Source organism: Schistocerca americana, chromosome 10, assembly GCF_021461395.2.
Source record: "Schistocerca americana isolate TAMUIC-IGC-003095 chromosome 10, iqSchAmer2.1, whole genome shotgun sequence".
NCBI classification, from domain to species: Eukaryota; Metazoa; Arthropoda; class Insecta; order Orthoptera; family Acrididae; genus Schistocerca; species Schistocerca americana.
Genome location: NC_060128.1, coordinates 31,687,953 through 31,708,565, shown reverse-complemented (window position 1 = coordinate 31,708,565; position 20,613 = coordinate 31,687,953).

Below are 20,613 nucleotides of genomic sequence, written 5' to 3'. Positions count from 1 at the left end.
TCTTTCAGGTGATCACTGTTCCAGCCTGTCAGCAGGTGGTGTCACTTTGTCATTACCACTTGTCCTCCATTCTAGGGAACAATCTCCAGGTTATTGAGGCTCTCCCAGTGATATGGACAACCTCCTCCTCTGCCCTCTCGACGTGAGATCATTTTAGCTAGGTTTCGTATTGCGCACTGTCCTTTTAGCCATCGTCATTTGTTTAAAGATAATCCCTCACCAGTTTGTACTCATTACCCTCAGTCTCTGACGGATCGCGACATCCCGACGGAATGCCCTTTTCTTAAAAACTTACGTTCTCATTTAAGTTTGCTGTTACGTTATCTCACGCCTTAGCGAGCGACGCACGGACTGTCGACCGCGTTTTGCTTTCGATCCGTCGTAGCAATACGGTGAAAGACATTTAATATTCAGTTCAGGACCTCCATTGTGTCTATGGCGTATTTTATGGACCTTTCTCAGTCTTTGTTTTTAAGCTCTTTCCTTCCGTCGATTGTTCTATGGTTCTGACTTGGGCGCGTAAGACTCAAATTTTTGCGCCTTACAAAAAAACCGCAAACTGTCTGGAATGATGGTAGCCACTTGTCCAGACTCCCAATGCTCCTGGGACAGGCGCTACCTACTCCTTTGTGTGCACTGAGTCAACAGACTGTGTATCTGTTGTGCTCCCTGCGTTGTCAGAAGTCACGTTTTAGTACGATTAGGTGTAAGCTCAAATGGCTCTGAGCACTATGGGACTCAACTGCTGTGGTCATCAGTCCCCTAGAACTTAGAACTACTTAAACCTAACTAACCTAAGGACGTCACACACACCCATGCCCGAAGCAGGATTCGAACCTGCGACCGTAGCAGCAGCGCGACTCCGGACTGGAGCGCCTAGAACCGAACAGCCAACGCGGCCGGCTTAGGTTAAGCCTCAGTTTACACAAGTACTGTCAGTGCAGATAAATTAGATGTCGTAACGCCTTCGGTATTTTAATAAATTTTGCCTCATTCCTATTACCCAATCAGCAGCGTAACCAGATTTTACAAATTATTTCTGGCGCATCCACGATGTAATGCGTAAGTAGCATTGAGACTGATATAGCGCTGTCAGGTGAGCCATTTTGGAGGAATTCCTAGCTACTGATTTTATTTACTACAGTGCTCTGGTATGTCACAAGACGTGCTTTCAACAAGCTTTAACCTTTTGAATTGGGATTTCATCATAACATGGTACTGTAGGCCCAGTCTCCAGATGATACTCTAGGCTGCTAACAAATAAAAGCCAACGCGGTTGGCATCATCTTCTGAAGGTTTGCATTCAAAGTCTTGGCCATCACATACAGAAGCACAGTTTCGTATGGGGACAAAAGCTGGCTGTTTGTGCATTTTTTGGAAAATCCTAACTATCAGTTCATTCCAGAAGCCTATGGAAAGTGGTGATAAAGTTAGTGCGTTGCTGCTACGTGTCTGGAACAGTCGGTAGAGCACTAGAACACTAAACACAGAGGTCCTTAGCTGTAGTCTGTCCAGTACAGTTTTATTCTGGCAGTAACTTCTAATTCTAGAGTTCCTCGCATTTCTTGTCTCAGCCAGGAATATATTCTTTATATATCCTCAGGGTATATGCATCTTTGCTGTTGCTGTGAACATCACAAAGCTTTTCTTGTTACCAGCAGAAAGAGGAATTCAGTCCAGGCATTCATCGTTTTACAACAAATCATACCAATCAACTGTTTGCAGGTTCCCTTTGTACAGAGGAATTACCATTATCAATGGGAAAGTTCCCCTGAGCGACGTAGTATTGAATGAGGGAAATCTGACAAAATTGAGTTGTGACAAAGCGATGGTGCCTGTCAGCAGTGCCAAACGCAGGTTTGTGTCGTTCTCCAGTTCCAAGCTACTTAAGTGATGGCATCGGTCTTCAGCATTGAAAACAAAATGGATGTTGTTTTCTACTGCCTACTTCACAATGTCTGAAGAACACGTCGGCCAAGGAAAGAGATTGTAGATACCAGTTACGATTAGTTCACCAGTTTCGGTGGTTAATTAATAGTGTCGTGAGTTGGTTAGCAGGTAAGCATTTCTATTGAAGTCGGACTTCTTGGTTACTCGGTAGACATTGTGTACGTCGCAGCAGCAGTATCGTATCTATTTTTCCTCCAGAGCGTAGTTGATCTCCATCTGCACGGTTTCCCTGTAGGACATATCATTGCTTTTGAACAGCATGTTCGGTAGAATTTCTGCTAATGCTCTCGAATTTTCATTTGACATAAATAACTGCTCTCATTTTCCTAGAGATGTGACCCTGTAAAAATAACTTCCGATGTACTGCCGATTCATTCCTTATCTGTCCAATAAGATCTTCGCGTACATCAAGGAGACATACAGCTGTTGTCTAACAAACAGGTGTTGTTCTCCTAGCGCTACACGGGGGTCACATGTAGGACACTTTCAGGTAAAACCTACCGATGTGAAGCTACATAGACCCCTGAAACAGCTGTCAACTGTGAAACTCCAAAGCTTCATTTTACCTTAGGTAAGCAGTCCGTTCACATGCCGCTCAACAGAGTAGCATAAGCGGCGAGAGACAATGCTGTAGTTGACTTAAGGAGTAATATTCAATGAGCTTTTGAGCTCAGTGGGAAGGAGATCAAAAAGTTCCAAAACAGCAAACTTAACGTCTCCACAGCAGTGACAGGTTACGTAACTTGTCATTCATTGATTTGGTGTTACACATGTGAAATGCTGAGCTGTGTTCAGACAATGGAGTCCTTGACAGCAACACATTAGACAACTAAATGTATTGAGAAGCAAACAACTTTAGCCAGCTGGGAATACCTCAGATTCTTGACATAACTTTACACACGAATATACTCACTTTACTAAGCAGTGAAGATAGTCAGGGGAAGAGAATAGGCGGCCCAGAAGGTAATTAGGTTTCTTTTCATAGAGTGCACAGGAACAAACTAAGCTGCTTTTGTGACCATTTCGTCTCCAATATGAGAGCTTTCTTGACGCAAAAGAAGCTGATCACATTTTTTTCTCGGTTGGATGAACGCCATGTTCCCAATGTAGTTGGCAGTTGGCGCAAACGCCCAGAAACGTGATGCTACCAATTCACCTGCTGGCTGTTGACTGTCACTGTGGTAATCCGGCTTTTTGTGGCCTCATCTAAATTGCACAATACTTACCTTGTTTAGGTTGGCTAAAAAGGAGTTTCCAGCAAAGCATACCAAGTGGTACCTGGAGTATGGACACTGTCTCAAAAGACAGAGCAACACTTCAAAACGTTTATTAATACTAAACATTACTTTCCAAAAATTTACATCAAGAGAGATGAACTAAGAATATGAAACTGAAAGAATTCTCAACAATCGTACATTTAACAAACATACATCCTTCAAATTTTGCAAATTCTTGGAACACCGAGACAAAACTTTCTTAAATCACTAGATAATTGTGCAAGCAAAGTCAGTGAATTAGACATGCAGGTCAGAAAACAATGAGGAATGAATTTACACGCCTTGGACCAAAGGGAATATTGGAATGTATGAGGCAGCAGATGCAATAAAAAAGATTTGAAACACAGGAAAAAACTTGGGTTGAAAGAATGCAATGTAGTTTCCTCTGGCCAATTCTTAGCCACCACAAGTTGCCACAATCCACTGCAGGGTCCAGTATTGCTAACAGCCGTTAACCTCCAGTCAGTGGCAACTGATACAACATTTCAGATGCCAACGTTTACTGGACCTCAAATGCCCATCCAAGCAAATGTCACACATTTTACATAATCTCAGATCAACCATAATTAGTTTTGGAAACCAACATCCGTAAAATTGATAGCCATAGCAAGGACAGTCACAAGGTAGCAATGACAGCATTAATTAGGCTATCCTAACTTTCAAATTCACTCCCCTTATCAATGACATGGCTATCTCCATCAGTTAATCACATTGTGCTACGATCTTCATGTAAACTCGCATCTCTATACAGTTACATCAAACCCATCAAAGTTTGGCAGCAATGCTTCAGTAACCTTCCATTCAATATAACTAGGGGTAACCTATGTTTAATGTACTGTCATGTTCTCTGTCCATGTGTCAATGGAATAAAAAAGGTTTGACTACCAACACTTCTCACACACAATGCCATATGCCATATCTGACAAAGATGTGGAGTGTTACGTAAAACTCGGGAAGGGTATTGAGAGATGAGAAACGTTTTAGGTAAAAAAACTGTCAAAATCTTGATACTGCCTCGAACAACGGAAGTTAATTCACATAGGCAATAGTCCGCCCTCTCTTCACTAGTTTTGAGCCACCAAAATGTAAGGTGTCTTTAATCACAATGGGAGTATAGCAATGTATAAGATGTGCAAGCTGATGCAAAGAATTAATCCTTAGCCAGACACAAGTAACACCATGTTAATCCGTAGGGAAGACCAATAATATTCAGTAATCTCTGCCTAAATCCACAATTGCAAGAAGTCTTATAATGCAAGTAAGGACATCATTCCAGGTAAGCACTGGCATATCAGCAGAATCAAGACAGTGCCTTTCATCAATTATTTCAAATGTGCCATCACTGCTCATACTGCAGACATCATACATAGTCTTGCCCCACCAGCCTCCACCAATTGACTCCACACTGCTCTCCTCTGATCCCTGTGTTGCCACCAGTACTCCCCTTCCTTACCCCCGTCCCGGACCCCTCTCCTTCCCCCCTCCCCTGCGGCTCCCACACCTTCTCCTCTGGGCGCCGCTCCCCCTCCCCAGCCGGAGAAGTGTCCCACTCCTTCGGCGTCTGCTGGTCAAGGGCGCCTCTCCCGGGATGCCCCTTCCCGGCACCTTCCAGGTCAAAGGTCTGCTGCAGCGCGGCGACCGCGAGAGCCGCGGTCTATCGGCCCCCAGGTCGCCCGGTCTCTTTCTGTTCCTGATCTTGCTGCAGCTGGCTCCATTATGCCACACAGCCCTCCTCGATCTCAGCCTGAAAAGAAGAAGAAACATAAGTCCCGGGACAAAGAGCCTCTGGTGTCACCGGAGGTCCCTTCCCCGGCTTCACAACCGGATTCTGACCTGTCGTTTATGGATGTCGCCCCCTCCTTGTCGGTGACGGGTGGGGACCCGGCGGTATGACTGGATTTAGCGTGTTCAGCCCTCATTTAAACCATCGTTCTGTGGTTCTCCAATGGAATTGTAATGGCTACTATCGTCACCTTCCGGAATTGAAATCCCTTCTTTCGTCCTACTCAGCAGCTTGTGTGGTTCTCCAGGAATCTCATTTTACTGATGCTCACTCACCGACCCTCCGTGGGTTCCGTGTTTTCTGTCGAAATCGGGTCGGACCCTTGCGGGCTTCTGGTGGCGTTTGTACGTTGGTCCGTACAGACATTGCTAGCACGTGGATTCCTCTCCAAACTACATTGGAAGCGGTTGCTGTTAGGGTCCACTTAGACTCTGCAGTCACAGTATGCAATCTTTATCTCCCTCCTGACAGAACTCTTACACCTGCTGCCTTAACCACCCTTCTTCAGCAACTTCCTCCTCCCTTCCTCCTCCTTGGGGATTTTAATGCTCATCATCCTTTGTGGGGCAGTGCCTATCCATCTAGACGAGGTCTTCTTATCGACCAATTTATTGCAGACCACGACCTGTGCCTTCTTAATGATGGCTCCCCTACTCATTTCAGTGCTGGTCATGGTACCTTTTCTGCCATTGATCTTTCTCTTTCTTCTCCCTCTCTCCTCCCTTCATTACACTGGTCGCCACACGACGACCTTTGTGATAGTGACCATTTCCCGTTGATTATCACGCTCCCTTCCCGCTCCCCGATGGAGAGGTTACCTCGTTGGTCTTTCCACCGCGCCGATTGGCCTCTATATACTGCACAGGTCGAGTTTCCTCCCTCTTTGTCGGGTTGTATTGATGACGTCCTACGTGACGTGTCTGACGCGATTGTTCGCGCTGCTAACCTTGCTGTCCCGCGCTCATCTGGACAATTTCGTCGTCGGCAAGTCCCGTGGTGGAGTACGGCCATTGCCATTGCCATCCGTGATCGCCGTCGAGCTTTGCAACACTTTAAGAGGCACCCATCTGTAGCCAGCCTTTCTACCTTTAAGCGCCTTCGCGCTAAAGCCCGTTATTTAATCAAACAGAGCAAGCGGATATGTTGGGAACGATTCGTTTCTTCCCTTGGTTCCACTGTCCCTCTGTCACGGGTATGGGCTACACTTCGCTCTCTCCAAGGTTGCCATCGGCAGTCCACCCTCCCAGGCCTTCACCTCCCAGATGGCATTTGTACGGACCCATTAGTTCTCGCAGAACATCTTGCGACCCATTTTGCAGTGGCATCAGCGTCGGCCTCCTATCCAGCTGCTTTCCTTCATCAAAAACAGCAGGCTGAAGCTGTCACCTTATGTTTCACCACTTGTGAGTCAGAATCTTACAACGAACCTTTCACTGAATGGGAATTTCTTTCTGCTCTATCTGCTTCTCATGATACGGCTCCTGGCCCAGATTCCATTCATAACCAGCTGCTTCAACATCTCAGTGCTCCACAACGGCACCATCTTCTTCGGGTGTTTAACCGTATCTGGCTCCAGGGTGACTTCCCTTCTCAGTGGAGGGATAGCATTGTGGTTCCTGTCCTTAAGCCTGGTCAGAACCCCCTATCTGTTGACAGCTATCGGCCAATTAGTTTGACCAATGTTGGTTGTAAGTTACTTGAACGGCTGGTAGCCCGTCGGCTCACTTGGGTCCTCGAATCTCGGGATCTATTGTCCCCTTACCAGTGTGGCTTTCGAGAGGGACGATCTCCAATCGATCATTTGCTTCGCTTGGAATCCGCAGTTCGGCAGGCTTTTTCCCAGCGCCGCCATTTGGTTGCAGTGTTTTTTGACCTTCGCAAGGCCTATGACACGGCCTGGCGCCATCACATCTTACTAACCCTTCATCAGTGGGGTCTTCGGGGCCCACTCCCGATTTTTATCCGCCAGTTCCTGATCCATCGGTCATTCAGAGTTCGAGTTGGTACTGCTTTTAGTTCTCCACAGACCCAGGAGACGGGCATCCCACAGGGTTCTGTCTTGAGTGTCCTTCTTTTCCTCATTGCTATCGATGGACTTGTGGCCTCTGTCGGTCCCTTGGTCGCCCCTGCCCTGTATGTGGATGATTTCTGCATTTGGGTTAGTTCCTCCTCGATGGCATCTGCAGAACGGCAGCTCCAGGTGGCTATACGGCGTGCCTCTGCATGGACCCTCTCCCACGGGTTTCAATTCTCTCCTTCAAAATCGCGGGTGGTCCACTTCTGTCGCCGTACTACGGTCCACCCTGATCCAGAGCTCTATCTCGCTGCACAAAGATTGCCTGTGGTTCCACAGTTTCGTTTCCTAGGTCTTCTTTTCGACAACAAGCTCACATGGCTGCCCCATATCAGACTCCTGAAGGTAGGATGTTTCCGTAAACTCAATGTCCTTCGCTTCCTTGCCCACTCCTCCTGGGGTGCGGACCGTTCCCTCCTCCTCCGTCTTTATCGTGCTCTAGTTCTGTCACGTTTGGACTATGGTTGTCAAGTTTATGGTTCAGCTGCTCCTTCCACGCTGCACGTGCTGGATCCAGTCCACCATCGTGGTATCCGTTTGGCCACCGGTGCCTTCCCTACTAGCCCTGTTGATAGTCTCCTGGTTGAAGCTGGGATCCCCCCCCTTTCTGTTCGGCGGTCCCAGCTTCTGGTGTCTTATGCCCTTACTATCCGTTCTTCTCCCGCTCATCCTTCCTATTCTATCCTATTCCCAGACCATGGACGTCGCCCGCCTGACTCCCGCCCTCGGGCGGGTTTACCGGTTGGGCTGCGCCTTGCGTCTCTTACCCGTGATTTTCGGCTTCCTTCTTTGTCCTGTCTTCCTCGCTCCCTCCCCTCCACCCCTCCTTGGTTAGTTCCTCGGCCTCGAATTCGGATGGATCTCCGCCGCGGTCCGAAAGATTCCATCCCCCCGGTGGTGTTCCGTTCCTTTTTCCGCCAAATTTTATGGGAGTTTCGGGATGCTGTTGTTTTTTACACTGATGGCTCTAAATCTGCTGATCATGTTGGGTATGCCTTCACGTCCTTTGTTGGAACGGAAAATCATCTACTGCCACCCTCATGTGGGGTGTTTACTGCGGAATTGATGGCAATTTCCCGGGCCCTTACCTTTATTAAACAATCCCAACACAACCGCGTTTTGTTATGTACGGACTCGATGAGCGGCCTTCTTGCTATTGACCGGTGTTTTTCGCGCCATCCCTTGGTCTCTGCCATCCATGACCATCTCGCTGATCTTCACCGTGCTGCATGTTCCATTGACTTCGTATGGGTCCCGGGCCATGTGGGTATCCCGGGTAATGAGCTCGCTGATCGTTTGGCTGGGGGAGCAGTTACTTACCCCCCGTTTTCTGTAACCCCTCCTGCAGCGGATTTACGGCTTCACATCAAATCCCACTTTGCACAGTCATGGGCCAATTCTTGGGAGGCTACTCCACTGTCTAATAAACTTCGTGCCATTAAGGTGAATACAGGCCCATGGCGTTCTTCCTTTAGCCTCTCCCGCAAGGACTCGACCACACTGTGTCGTCTCCGCATTGGCCATACCAGGCTGACCCATGGTTTCCTTTTGCGTGATGAGCCACCCCCGCTATGTGGTTGTGGAGCCTTCCAGTCAGTGGCCCACATTTTGGTTGAATGCCCCCTTCTTTTGGCTCTTCGTGCTAAGTACAGACTACCCCACACTTTACTTTTGATGTTGGCTGACGATTCCCGGATGGTCTCTCTGGTTCTAGGTTTCCTCCGGGAGAGTGGTTTTTATTCTCAGTTTTAAAGTTTTTAATCTCCCTCTGGTGTTGGGGCAGGGCGGTGAGTGTTTGGGTGTCTCCCACTGTAGGCAGTGTTCAGAGATTCCCGATTCACCTCCCTGACCGGAATCCTCTTTTCTTTCCCTTTTACTCTGTTTTTACCCCTTCTTTTTAAGGCTTGGTTAGTTTTTCTATTCCCATACGTACTTTCTGCATTATAGCAGTTGTACCTTTTAAGTCACAGGTGGTCTTGCCTATGCTGTTTCAGCATAGTGTTGGGTTCGTTCTCTTGCCAACTTCCCTCATTTGTTTTTACTAATGACAACGTGACTGCCCTTTTACGTTTCCCCTTTATCCGTTTTATTTTTCTGACTATACTGAGATGTCCCGTTAGCAGAATGGAGTCTATTTGAAACAAGGGACTGATGACCTTGCTGTTTGGTCCCTTTAACTTCAAACAACCAACCAACCAACCAGCCACCAGTACTGGTCAAGGAGGCTGTAATTTGCAGATTTGCCACACCTTGTCCTAACAGATATTGTTATAATGCTGGTGGTCATGCAAAGTTTATTCTACACCAGTCACAACTGCATGCACATTAAAATAAATAGGATGAGGATGGACACAGAACTGAAGGCATTTTTTTCTGAAACACCATTCCACTGATGTTACTAAAAGGCTAACCAAATTAATGGCATGCACTACTAGTTTCATCTTGCTTACAGGTATCTGATAGCTTCCTGGGTCAACAGAAATGTTATTTTTCGCGATGCAGCCAAATATATGTAATACTGAAAATAAAATTGCCAGAATTTACTCAGTAATAGGTATGAGCTTGCATCAAAGATTCTACACACAAAAGTATTTGTCAGAAACGGTGTGTCGTCAGGCAGTGCAGGTAAGGATGCACAAGACTATTCATTCAATAATTTTTTTTCATAATGTGGGGCCATAGTCATATTTCTTTAAAATCAGTACCGCCATTAGACTGTTGTTTATTTGCAGTTTTACATTTACACTGTCATGATTTCGGCTTGAAAGTGCCATTATCAAGTGCTTTGTGTTACACAGTGCCTACGATGGCATACTCTCGTATTTAAAACATACTGTTAGACACATTGCCTAAGGCTCGATATTTCTTATAAGGCCTACTGCTTCTTTTCACCAAGAATACCATCTTGACTGAATGACAGTTTGCTCTAAGGCATTGTATTACTCTTATAACACTTCATAATGGCACTTTGAAGCCGAAATCATGATAGTGTAAATGTAAAATTGCAAATAAATAACTCTAATGGCGATACTGATTGTAAAGAAATAATCAGTGTTTCATAATGAGCGCTTAGTTGCTTCCAACAAACATTAAACGTAATTTCAAACATTTTCTAAATGCTTAACGGCAGATAGGTAAAGCATTATCATTTGCAAGGTATCAGAAGTTCAAAGAAACTGCAGTGAATAAAACAGCTTCAAATAATTGTAAGTTCAGTTAGCAGAAGCGATAATAGCAATTAGAAACAAAGTAGCTAACGTTTTTTCTCTTCGTTTGTATTTGACCTTCTTCCATAACATTTGCAAAGTATGCTTCAGCTGTAAGAAAAATCCTGGCCTATGAAAACCATATTACCAGTGAGGGATTTTAGCAGACTTACTTTTGAATTATATCATATTCATTTAAAATAAAGGCGTAAAACAACAAATGCATTAAATTTCTGATTTGTGTCCTTCAGCCTTTTCATTATACATGGTTTTTGTTACATGCTGTTAAAATCTTAAGAACATACAAATATTCGTAATAAGGTAGGACTCTAATTCCTGTCGTATTATTTAATAGGTCACAATCAAGTACAAGAGTTGAATGAAGAGTAATGACTCATTCTTCGTTATTTGGGTTTGGATGGGAATATTTTAATGCCTCAAACGCAGAAATAATCCATAGAATTGTTACAGTTATGTGTTTGTATTTAAGTGGCAGACAAAAGTTGGCAGCACTTCTGCTCTAGAGCCTTTGGAGAGACAAGCACTAGGAACTACGTCTTCGACGATGTGAGTCTTTGTGTGGCTGTACAATGTGAAATAAACGTAATTTTTAGTGAAGTACACAGATTCTTTTTAAATCTAAAACAAGTAAAAGTAACAGTTTATGGGCCCAGATTCGCTTAAGTGTCGTAAGTGAATTAAAGACTCGAAACAGTGACGAAAAGTTAACAAAATACGATAACGCGTGCTTGAGTGAAAACTGTTGTAAAACCATTTGCTGAACTGTGTAAGTGTAAGTAAGGGCCAAAAACGAAAGTTTTTATGACCAGTATAAAATACAGTAGTCAAAATTTGAGGTTAAATTGTTGTCAACTGAGTTTTGAGTGGAGTACAGCCAGCCGAGGTTCGAGGTCAGGAACATCGACAGATAAGTTTTAGGTTTTTACGATTAGTTTTCAGTAACCAACTTTCTGCAATATATTGTATTTTGAAGCAAAGATTCAGCAAAAATGGATATGTCAAAAAATATAAAACCAATCAACAGACAAATGGACTGGCCAATTTTGAAACGAAAAAGTCTCGATGGGTTACCATGAAGGTGCATTGGACATTATTGACATGAGGTTAGTTAAGCCCAAGCCACTGGAAGACGGTGCAGCAGATGAAGAAGCAAAGAAACACAAAGAACAGTTAGATTTGTATCGATGAAGTATATCAAAAGGTAATGGACAAGGAAACGGCTAGTGATATGTGGAATGCCTTAAAGCAGCAGTTTAAAGCTTCATCCAAGGATCAGTTGTTAAAAATCTGCACACACTTTTTCTCCTTCTGCTGGATACCAGGTGATGTTTCTACCCACATAGCAAAATTGAAGAGTTTGTGGAATGAGTTAAACAGTGGACTCAAAGCTAAAAACGAAAGTGTTTTACAAGACCTTAAGTTAGTGTGCAAAACGTTGCATATTCTTTCAAGTGAATTTGAAACTTTTCAATCAAGGCAAAGGCAAGTTCATCAGGAATGACACAAGAAAAGGTGACATTTGCTATTATTGTAAGTGTAATGTCCACTGGGTAAAGGACTGCTAATGGTGGATTTCTGATGGAAGACCAAATAAAAATCGAAACTGAAGTCAAGAAAATTGTGCTTCTGTTAGTGCTGTGCTAATGTCTGTGAAGAGGCCTATACAGTTGAGGCAGATTTAGCACCATGGTGGATTGATAATGGAGCTACAAGACCTGTAAGAAACTGTTCAGTGTTTTACAGACTTTCTAAAATTTGGCACTCCATATGGTGTAATGGCAGCCGGAAGAGAAACTCTAATGGCAGTGGGAAAAGGCAATATTCAGTTACCATCTCTGACTGATGGACCAGATGTGATGTTGTTGGATGTGTAGTATGTTCCACAATTATCTAGACGATTGTTTTCAGTGTTAGCTGCACAGGACCAGAATCCTAATAGTGAATATAAGTAATCAACAAGTGTGTTGGCTTAAAATTGATGACAAGGTAGTGCTGCATAGAACCCATGAGCCCTTTGGTACCTTGTACAATGCAGACATTTAACCAAATTTGCCCAAAGAAATTGCTGAAGTAAATGCCATTGAAGAAACTTCATTATTGCAACTGTATCGTGAGAGGTGGGGACTTCAGGATAAACACCATGTCAAAGGAATGGTAGAAAGGAATTGGGCATAAATGTTCCCTTGGAGAAGTCACTTTGTGAGCCATGTATTTATGGCAAAGCACATCACTTACCATTTGGTCACAGAAAGAAGTCAACCTGCCCTGGTGAGCTAATGTCAGCTGAAGTCTGTGAATCTTTCAATGAATCTTAGAAGAGGAGTCATATGGCTGTGTTCAGACAGCTACACAAAATTTCGGTATTGCTTCCATGTAAGGCAAAAGTCTGATGTTAAAGATGCATTGAAATACATTCCACATTCAAAGAAGCCGGATCATACAGTCAAAGAGCTGCTGAGTGACAAAGGTGGAGAATTTGACAGTAACGAAGTTAACGACATACTGCAAGCAGAAGGTGTTACTCGGAGGGTGACAGCACCCTACACGCAACAAAGTGGTGGAAGTGAGTGGGATATGCTAACTATAGTTGAAATGGCAAGAACCTTAAAGTATTCAAATAAAGAATCTAATTTCCCAGCAGCCATATGGGCAGAATTGGTTGGAGCATCAGTGTACATTTTGAATCGAACTGCAGAATCATCTGTGGAAGGAATTAGTCCATTTGAGCTGTGGTTTGGCAAAAAGCCAGGAATAAAAGTTACATATAATAGGCTCTACATGCTATGCCCACATACCAGACAAAGAAGATTGAAAATGGATGAAGCTGTCAAGGGTTATTTTGTGGGGTATGAATATGAGTGTTACAGAACTTGGGTGGAAGAAGAAAAGTCATTCTCAGCAGAGATGTAATCTTCCATGAAAAGCCTGCAAGTTGTGAAGAAAGTCAAATTACCATTGCAGGATGTTGAGCAAAGTAATCAGGGAAACTATGCAGCTGAAGAAAAAGATAAGGTAAACTCCAACAAGGAAGAGTTTGAAGAATCGGAGACTGAAGAGAGCAGTGCTGATACCAGAGAACAGGAAATTATCCCACCTCATCGACAACTGTGAAATTGTTCAACGTTATTGAAACCTTCGTGGCTAAATGACTTCGTACTATTTACAGCTTCTTCATATGACTCTGGTTCTTCATTTGTTTCATTAATCATCTCTTCAGTGAACATTACACTGTTCACTAGAAGCAAGCTATGAAAAATGAAATGAAGTCATGAATCACACATGGGAGCTGACTACTTTACCAAAAGAAGCAAGAGCTATACCATGTAAGTGGGTTTTTCGTGTAAAGACTAATCCTGATGGAAGTTTTGAGAAATACAAAGCAAGACTTGTCATAAAGGGATTTAATCAACGCTATGGTGTAGACTACAGTGAGACCTTCAGTCCAGTAGTTAAGTTGAGCACAATTCGTTCAAAGTTAAGTGTTGCTGCAGCTGAAAAGATGCATCCAATACACTGTGACGTGTCTACAGCGTTCTTCTATGGATAACTAGAAGAAATAATATTCATGCAACAGCCAGAAGGGTATAATGATGGCACAGAGTGAGTCTGCAAATTAAGGCGAAGTTTGTATGGACTTACACAAGCCCCAAGATTTTGGAGTAAACGGTTTGGAGCACTTCTGTCAGCAGGCTTAAAGACAAGTGATGCAGATCCTTGTTTACGTATCAGGGAAGAATGAGGCAAGAAACTGTTACTTCTTTATGTAGACGATGGGTTAGTTATGGCAAGCGATCAGCTGGGTGCCAGAAAGTTTGTTGAGGAGTTGAAGGCTGAATTTAAGATCTCAGTGAAACCAGCATCATGTTTCCTTTGCCTTGGGATAAAACGCTTTGATGATGGTGAAATCAAGATAAGCCTATGCAAAGAAGATTCTGGAGGATTTCAGTTTTCAAGAGTGCAAACCTGTCTCAACACCAATTGTCAAGAAACCAGATACATTACAGGTAGAAGGAAAGAATGCAGAGAAGTGTAACTTTCCCTGTCAGCAAGGAGTTGGAGCACTGATGTACCTGATGCTTGGAACGACACCTGACCTGGCTTACAGTGTGAGCTTCCTGTCTCGAACTCTTGCCACAGCGTCAACAGAAGATGTAGTGCGACTAAAGTGAGTACTAAGGTATTTGGCAGGTACATGTGACCTAGGCATAATCTATCGTCCAAAATTGTGCAGTGACATATTAGATTGCTACAGTGATCCAGACTTTGGAGGAAGCAACAAAACAGGATGGTCAAAATCTGATGTACTTATTACACATGCAGATGGAGCTATCTCCTGGCTCAGCAAAAGACAGGCAGCGACTGCAACATCTACAACAGAAACAGAGCTGGTAGCTGCAACAGAAGCTGTGAAGGAGATAGTCTGTCAAACTTAAGGACTGGAACTTCACTCAGCTTTCCCATTTCTCTAAAAAGTCTACACAATCAGGCAACAGTGAAACTCGCATCTCACTAAGCATATAAAAATAAAGTATTTCTTTGTCTGAGAAAAGGTATTGGAAGGAGACTGAGGCATTCAACAGATTTCAACTGAATACCAGTTAGCAGATATACTGACGAAGCCGCTGGCAAAACAGACTGTTAGATATAAGATGGGTCTTTCATGTTGTGTTCCCTTTTATTTTTTAAACAAGGGAAAGTTACACTTACATGTTTGTATTTAATTAAGTGGCAGACAAAAGTTGGCAGCACTTCTGCTCTAGAGTCTTTGGAGAGACAAGTAACAGAAACTAGGTCTTTCATTGTGTCTTTGTGTGGCTTTACAATGTGAAATAAACATAGTGTACAGTGAAGTAGACAGATTCTTTTTAAACCTAAAACAAGTAAAAGTAACATGAATGTGATGTTTAATTACAAATATTCACTTTCCCGAATCAGCACCAGCTAGTTGGATACATTTCTGCCAACGATGAAAAAGTATTCTGCAGCTGTCGCAGAAGTCGACACTGTTCCCGCAACCACAGTCTCACAGTTCTCTCAACGTCTTCATCAGAAGCATAATGATGTCCCCGCAAATCGTCTTTCATTATCGAGAACAGACGGAGGTCAGACGGTGTTAAATCTGGACTGTATGGAGGATGCCATACAGTGGTGTGATTCAGTCTCTCAAGTTATGCTGAGGTGGCACGTGAAGTGTGGTGCATGTAAAGCAATAATATAAACCACACATTCTTGTGAAATTCCGATTGTGCTTGCAATTTTTCTGCATGATACGACAATCGTCCTGGATCAGTCTATCAAAATTTTGCTTTTGAAACTGTGGTTGCTGTCACAAGACGTCAAACTGTCACGCAGGTCAGATGTTCTCTCAGCATCTTTAAACTTACTCGCACAACGACGCACGGCACTCACACCAACACAATCGCCATAAATTGCTTTCATTCTCTGATGAATCACCTTTGGGGTGAAACCTTCGCCTGTCAAGAATTCAATGACTGCAAGTTGCTTAAATCGCATTGACCGATTGTCTGCATAGGGTTCCATACTTCACACTGTAACAACACAACCGTTTAATGCTGAGGCTTCACGCCAGCTGGAGCTGTAGAGAAAAGGCTTCAGAACAGGCCAGTACCTGCCACACACAAATACTGTCAGCTGTTGAAGTGTTATGAAGGTGGAGGCATTACTTTTCAGTCAACCCTAGTACATGACATGGTAGTCTGAGCTAGGTTTCCGATTAATAATTATGTCTACAGTGTTACCTGAACTCTGTGTGCAGCTATGCAGTAACTTATTATTATTCCTGAGCTTTTAAGTCTCTCTGTAAGAGTGCTTGGATCACAAATTTGTAGTCCTAATATTTTCTTGTAAATGGTTACACTCTACTGTGATTCAGGTGTGAATAGTTTCCTTTACGTGACCAATTGTGCATAGAGAAATGTCACAAGCACTCTTAGTATGGTCGGTAATACAGGTTGTCTGTACACCTCCAACGCCTTCTCGAGTACTACTAACACGAATGATGTACGGTTAAATTATGAAGGACTTACTGTTATTTTCATGTATTTTTCGTTAATTCAATGTGATTATAAATAAGCTTACGGAGGGCCAGTTATTTGATATGATAGTTTGATACACACATTGCCATCACTTCATATTGTACTTCATAAATAATATAGTACTGCATCTGTGTTCCTTGATATGATTAAATAACATCTAACTTCAGTATGTTTACTGACAGAGCTGCTTATGACACGAGTATTTCGTGCCTTCTACATATGTTTTGGTTTGTACACTGCTTTTTATTCAGTTTGCATGGCATGCATAAATCATGTGCCCCCTGTACATATATTTGTCATTTGGGTGATTTTTAAAAAACGCCTTTGTTGAAAAACACTTTGTTACTGTCATACATTTTTACAAACTTACAATAGAACTTTTTTTACCTAACATTATGTATTGTGCACATTCACACTTTGTATGATCCTGGAACTGTTATCTTTCACACTTCACATTTTACCTGTATAGCTCACATGCAGTGTTCTGCTTTAGAAGTCGAAAATTGTATTCACTGTTTCATATATTTTCAATACGATGATGGTTAATCGTGTATGACGAAATGTCAAATCTGATGTGATTGTAATTTTCTCGAAAAGAATGTCGATTTAGTAATCTTACTGGATCTCCTGTTCGGTTTCGATGCTAGTTTCCATTTTCTTCTGTTTTACCGTCCACACAAATGGTAAATGACCGAAACTAGTCATAATAAAAAAATAACCTCTCAATATACTTACCTGTCTGAGAAAGGAATTATTAGTTTAAGAAACCAGTGTGTTCTCAGTTAAATTTTTCTGTTACTGTCTTCATATGTCTTGCATGCACATTGTTAGTCACATATATATTAAACAGTTCGTGTAAAATTAGTTTTTCATGTCAGTTCACATTCTGATAACATGAATTTCTAGTATCCACTTGCAGTTTTAAAAGTAATTAATGAAAATAGGAGTTTGTGTGCTTGGAGATGGTTTTCTTATCCAGACTCTCTCTCCAAAATATTTGTATACCGCAAATTTACCTTAGTTTTAATTTGTACTATTAGTATTAGAAATTTGTTCCCTTTGAAAGGAAATATAATTGCTTCACATTGTTATTGCTGAAGCTTTTAAACACGTGTTCGTTCTTGAAAGCACTGTAAAACGTCTGTTGCAAATATTTATACCAATTAAATTCAGTTAGATGATGCAATGTCATGTTTTGCAATTCCAATATAGACGAAACGATATTTGTAGATAAACACTAAACGATGTAGAAAACTTTTATTACCCTTCATGTAACTAACAGCTACTATTTACGTTACGTTTTCCATAATATGAAAATATTTAAAATGTTCTACCTCACTTGTGTAACATTTTTCCTCAGCTAGATCTAAGTTGTCCTTTGTTACCATTAAGGCAGTATATTATACCTTCTCTTATAAGTAAGTACATTACCGATTGACTGGTACATTGTCTTCAGTGTATCTTTGGCACATCTTAGAACAGCTAACTAGAATTTGACTATGTATGTTGTTACTAGTAGATGAGTTGCGGTTTGCGCATCAGAGTGTGATTCTGAAGTAAAAATTCAGAATTTAATTCATAAAATTGTCTACTGTTAACATTGTTAAATTCTCTTCTGTTGCTATTATGCATGTATGGCCATAAATGTGGACTGAATGTGTGTGCCACATCTTGTGGGACATTGTACATACTGTAAACATATCTTTAAATAATGGCCAATAATGAAAACTGTAATTAAGATTGTCCTATTTTTGAGTTCTCTAGACAGCATAAGTTGCATATTACTGTGTTGGTATAATCATTCCATAGGTGCTTTATAATAGCATGGTAGTACAAACTGGCCAATAGCACACTAAATCAGTTGTAAAGATAGCTTGCAACGTTTTCTTTTATGCAGTATTTCCGGACTGTGGACTCTCATATAACAAATGATGAAACATGATGAATTGTAGATAGAAAAATTGTTAGCCCAGATGGTGCAACTACAGTGTAGAACACGTTGACAAGCTTGTAAATCTAATTTTTTGATTAGAAAAATCCTTACTCTGTAAGTATTTGAGAAACTCCTGGGAACTTTAGAAAATGTTTTTACTCTGTTCTATAACCGATGTATTAAAGTGACAAAATATATTGTCTTGGTTGAAGTCAGTCGTTATCCAAACCTGCATGGGCTATCATCATGACAGTAAATTTCGCTACAAAGTGTTTCAATTGACAAAGACATACCAGCTCTAAAAATCAGCTATGTGCTGAACATGCATTGTTACTGCCGAATGTTGCTTTCCTATAGCTACACATTGAAAATCTAAGTTAGTATTTTAGACAGAGATTGTAACATTTCAGTGGAACAATTTCAATTTTGTTATGAGGAATATTATCTTTTGTACCAGATCAAAAACCATGTGTAGTTATTTCCACTATTACTTAATGTGAGGAAGATATTTTCATGTCAAGTAGCTTTAATTTTTAGCAACGTTACTAGTAACAAGTTTCTGTAAAGTGTCCGCATGTCGTGAAAATTACATTTATTGAATAAGTGCTGTTGTCACTTACTTTATTTACATGGATTGTTGAGTGTACTCTTCTAGTCCAAGAATACAAGAATCTCCCTTCTATTTGTGTCAGTCTTAGATGATCTAGTACTGACACTCCTTCCGCTCAGTTGCAGACTTCTGTTTTCCTTTCCTGTCGGCCTCTCTTGGCCAACTCTTGATTTTTCGACCCCGACGGTATTAGGTTGCGAGGCCTGAGGGTGTCCTTCATTTTCTTTCTCTAATCTTGCAATACATGTGGTGAAGTCAGTCCTCCTAGGAGCGTAAACCTGTAAAACAAAATGTGGTCCTCCAAACTGTGGGTTATGTGACAATGCTATAATCTGTGAAAAAATCTTAGTACTCACAAGCCCCAGATACGAAGGTTGATGAGATGGTGACAACAGGCCATAATGGGAGTGTAGACATTATTCACCCTAGACTACTCTCATTGGAGAAAAATGTGACCTGCGTTTGGAGACATCTCTGCATCAAAACTGAAGTAGGTGAGACATGTAAGCCACATAAAATGGTAACGGTTGCTGCTCTGTATCATCACCAAAAGAAGTAATTGGGAATAATGGGAACTGGGAACCCCATCTTGGAGCCATTACTAAAGGGGCAATCCTGGAGGGAAGCACAGCACTTAAACACTGCATCGAGAGAAATGAACAAATGAGGTAGAGGAGGGTGGTGTTCCAAAATTACTGTGACGTTATGCACTGCATTTGTCATTCCTGAGGGACAGAATTACAGTAATTCTATTGGTGCTAAATGTGAAGAGAAGACTGAAGTGAAAGTGACAAACCATTGTGGGGGACTGTTGCTGAATTGGAGGCACCAGTTTACTTCATCCCAAAACAGTTCAGTACACAGCCTCATCAAAGATGCAGTGTTCCAGATTCAGTCACCCAAGACATAACGGACGTCTGCACTAATAGTCATTTGGAATTTGGTGACCACTACTAGGAGAAATATGACTGTTTCTCAAGAAGATGGTTCTCTGACATTAACTGGAAGATGACATGTTCAGGAAGCTTGAGAAGAGGCCTGAAGTTTGTTCATCTGCAGTCTTCTATCTGGGAGAAGGACATGAGCTGCCTGTATGCCAACATCGTTCCACAAGAGTTAAAACTGTGACAAATAAGCTCTACCTGCCAACCTGCCAGCACGTTTCTTCCTGTCGTGTACTTGTTTCATCTTTTCAGGAACATCCAGCATAAGAACCAAGAAACCAAGCTACAAACGACGATTGCCTGTGACTACATGCTGATACTGACATGCTTCCACATGTCACTCATAACACATCTCAGAATATTCAGCTGAATGCAGTCTTAAATACCCGTGGACTACTGCTTTCGTCTAGCGTGGAAGCAGACAGCTTAGAATTTATATAGAGAGAGATCAGTTTTAGATGACCCATACCGATGTTCACAGGCGAATCAGCAAGATGAGGTAGTACTGTGGGTGTTCCATGAAAGGTCAAAGAACAGTGGTAGCTCTATGGATGGCTGTTCTGAAGTTGGCCTGACTTTGGATTTATATCAGCATATTCCTTTAGGGAGACAGGATAACCAGAAGATAACCAGAAGAGTGGCACAAGAAACTACCAAATGTTTTCCAAGATCTGTGTAGACCTCGCAAAGAACTACAATAACAAAAACACCATCCAGAATTTGGGATGCGAGGTAACAGGGTGCAAAGAAACCGGTTAT